The sequence below is a fragment of the Apium graveolens genome, chromosome 3 (genome assembly GCF_009905375.1).
Source record: "Apium graveolens cultivar Ventura chromosome 3, ASM990537v1, whole genome shotgun sequence".
Classification (NCBI taxonomy): domain Eukaryota; kingdom Viridiplantae; phylum Streptophyta; class Magnoliopsida; order Apiales; family Apiaceae; genus Apium; species Apium graveolens.
Window position 1 is genome coordinate 233,060,365 of NC_133649.1, and position 3,869 is coordinate 233,064,233.

At 44.7% G+C, this 3,869-nt stretch overlaps 1 long non-coding RNA gene across 1 annotated transcript; it reads left to right on the top strand.

The window, feature by feature from the left end:
* Window positions 1–342: 342 nt before the first annotated feature.
* LOC141711280 (uncharacterized) lies at window positions 343–961 on the top strand. Its single transcript, XR_012571285.1, has 3 exons — window positions 343–476; window positions 600–715; window positions 881–961. It is a non-coding gene; the product is annotated as an uncharacterized LOC141711280 (long non-coding RNA).
* Window positions 962–3,869: the final 2,908 nt, after the last annotated feature.

A 3,869-nucleotide genomic window follows, 5' to 3' on the forward strand; every position in this document is an offset into this window, starting at 1 on the left:
AAAAATTAATAATTAATTACCAGTCTAATATATATGTATATTAATTTACCTTTAAGTATGAGACATCCTATCTTTCAACTCGTGTTAAAAGAAAAAAAATACTAAGGGCATAAGAGAAGGATAGTGCGAAACCTGGGATGAAAGCCAAGAATGTATTAGAGTCAAAAAAATTTTAAAGTTCATCATATGTCAAGATATGATCATTTCATTCAAGTTGCCGAATAGTTGGAATAAACTGATAATGGGCTTTTGGCCCATTTATGCGAAAATGGGATATTGCCAAATATGCACTATATCTCCTCTCCTTCTATGGAGGAATCCAACATTATTGGGTCCCCTTATACTATATAGGTGCCCCTGCTCGGTGCCACTCTGTACAATCTATATCGGTGGTATAATTTCCCAAGCCTACTTAGTGATGCAAGATTCTCGGTATCTCTTTTGCACAAAGAAAGTAAATTTCAGCTTGTCCCGTGGTAGGCCTGTAATACAATTTTGAGTCATGCTCCAGTAGTTTAGAGATATCGTGTAAAATTTCCTTGCATATGCCTTATTACAATAAAGAAATCCTATAATGACTTGAAAGCAACTATTTCCAGGAAACGCAGGAAGGGAGGATCGGAATAATATTGGATTTCACTTGGTATGAACCTCTAACACGAGGATTAACTGATGAATATGGAGCTCAAAGAGCCAGAGACTTTCATATCGGATGGTATGACCCTTTCTACTTCAATTAAACTATCAAATTTTGTATGTACTTGTTTCAGAGGGGAATGGTGTTTCTATTGGCCAGAAGGTTCTTCAAAATTGCAGTTTTAAGTATATGACAAATTTCAGTTCTGATAATCATCTAAGATGTTAGTTTTGCAATTTGCAGGGAATATCACACTTCCTATATGTAGTTCTATGGGGTTTGTACAATTCAGTTATGTATATTAAAGAACGATTTGGAAATCCTACTACTGTTTTGACCGAAAATGGTAAACTTTCTTTGATTTCCTCCTTATTGTCTTTAAATATCAACAGTGTCCAAGAGATCCAAGTTCTAACTTTATATCATATATGACTATATTGAAGGAATGGATCAACCTGGATATGTGACCATTCCTGATGGTTTGAAAGTGTTATAGGGAGAATTTCATATAACAGTGTTGTGGAGGTTGATGGTCGGAACAAGGATTAAGGATAGTATTTGAATACGGAAGAAGGTTGTTTTATGGTGGCGGCTGAGCTTGTATGTTGACTCCTCAAGAAAGAATAGGGTTGTTATTATTCTCTATCATGTGTCGACCCATGTCTCATACAAGTGCCTATGTACCATATTTATAGGGATCAAGCCTCACGTAGTTCTTGGGGAACAAGTCACATAGGCTAGGGTTAGGGTTCTTCAACCCGTACAGCCCAAGCCCATGATAAAGTCAGGCCTTCAGCCAATTAGTCACGTAAATCTCGACCGGCTCCACACGCTTTCTACAATCTCGCGGCATCTCCGCATTTCTTCCCTTAATTGTAGGAATAACCCGTGCCAGCCCCGAAATTTACGAGCAACTCAGTCATTTATGAGTCACTTTCCATGTTGCACACAAAGTCCTTTAATGCGGACCGGCCCGGTTTCCTCGGCCCGCACCGCTTTTTCTCTAAATCAATAAATAAGATCTTTCCTTTATCTTTCACAAGATGTGGGCTCATGGGCCCAGCTCACATATGGGCACCTGAGCCCAGCTCGCTCTACATGAGCTCGGCTCTCATATGAGAGCCCGACCCATATATGAGATCCCCGCTCACACGTGAGAGCCCCGCTCTCATATGAGAGCCCCGCTCACAGGTATGAGAACATATCACAAGTGAGATCCCCGCTCACACGTGAGAGTCCGACTCACACGTGAGAGCCCCGCTCACATGTAAGAGCCCCGCTCACAAGTGAGAGCTCGGCTCTCATGTGTGAGCCCCGCTCATATGTGAGAGCGCAGCTCACATCTATAAGCGCAGCTCACAAGTGAGAGCGCAGCTCACATGTGAGAGCGCAGCTCACATGTGTGAGCCCCGCTCACATGTGTGAGCGCAGCTCACAAGTGAGAACCTAGCTCTCAAGTGAGAGGCCATCTCTCAAGTGAGAGCCTGGCTCTCATGTTAGAGCCCAACTCACAAGTGTGAGCACAGCTCACAAGTGAGAGCCCAGCTCACATGTATGAGCGCCGCTCACAAGTGAGAGGCCAGCTCTCATATGAGAGCCCATCCCGCATGTCAAGAGCCCAAGTCACATGAATCCATAATCCTAGCTCACGCATGAGAGCTCAGCTCACATGTGAGAGCCCAGCTATCCAATGCACCCATGGGGTCCTGTTTAGGGCTCATGATCGAAAGCGAGCATAACAAATACCCCCCAAAATTCATGGACGCATCTTGAAGCTTGAAATTTCCCAATATTAGCTTTTATGTCCCCGTGAGTGCGAGCCCACAAGGTCGCACCCGACCTTCTCGCATACCTTCCAACGATCATTTGTTTTGAACCTATGACAGCTGTAAGACAGCTGGCATAGGGATTCGTGCCATCCTCTAAGATGATGACATGTATCGCTTCCACTTTCTCTCTCCTACCCCTATAAATATGTGGGATTTCAACCTCATTTCTTCACTTTGCCAAGAATATTAACAAATTGTTGCCCACTTTGCTCAAGGATCTACCACAGAAGAAACTATCATCACCACAAGAACCGTCTACCGGCGGCGATATTCTCTAGGAACAGATTCCTTGAGATCATCCTATGATTCACCTACAGGTTCCCTTTTAATATTCAATCATTTATATTCACTTTTGTTTGTTCATATGTACAACGCGAGCACACACCACATGTTCGATGCGAGCCCATACACAATTACGAAATGCGATGTGAGCCCGTATGTCCGCATAAATACTTAGACGCGATCCTGTATATGACGTGAGGACACTTAGGTGCGACCCCATACTTATTTCTACCTTTTTAGGGCCACACACTGATATTCACCATCTTTTACAAATGTCGAGTGCGTCTTCAGCCCACTCCTATGGATCGTCTCGCTCTTCTTCAAGCCTGGCTCATTCCTCTGCCAGCCCGGCTCGCTCTTAAGCTACTCCATCTCCATTAAACCAATACCCACCTGAGCAGCGAGGCTCGAAGGACTTTCAACGCGAGCTGACCTCCCTCTCTGGCTGTCTCAATTAACCTATTTCTCCTAGCTCTGCCATTACACCTTAAGGGGCCCTGGACATTGCTAGAGTTAAGAACTCGATGCGAGCAGGTGGCTCCGGCTCACTGGACATTCACCTTGACCCTAACCCTGAAGACTATACCAGGGAGACTAATATCTATGACTAGAGAAATAGGCCCGTGGACCTTTCCAAGATACCTGCATCTCTCGGGGTGGATGAACTTTTACGCCGCAAGCCCGCTCCTATAGATAAAGAACAGGCCGAGGAGATTCTGAGAGAAATGGCTGAAAAGAGAGAGGCTCTCCTTAAGCAAGCTGCAGCCAATGACCTCGACCCCATTCATCTTGACTCGGAGTCTACTGACAGTGACCTCGGGAGTGCCTACTATGACACTAAGAGAGGGAAATAGCCTGTTGCAGCAGAGTATCCCATCTTGGGGCTCGAGGGTGAAGAAGACAGCTCACATTGGTCTTACGATTCCCCTCAAAGCAAGGAGGTGGCAGATGTGATAAGCCAATTCAAAATTTGTAACTACAACTACGTTCATGCGGCTTCTCCTGAGCCTTACATACCTCCTGCCCAGCCCGAACTTAAGGGTGAAATCATTTTTAGGAAGCAGATCATCCTAGATGGGGAGGAGATTTCTACCACGGCTGAGGAGATAAAGGTGCTCGCT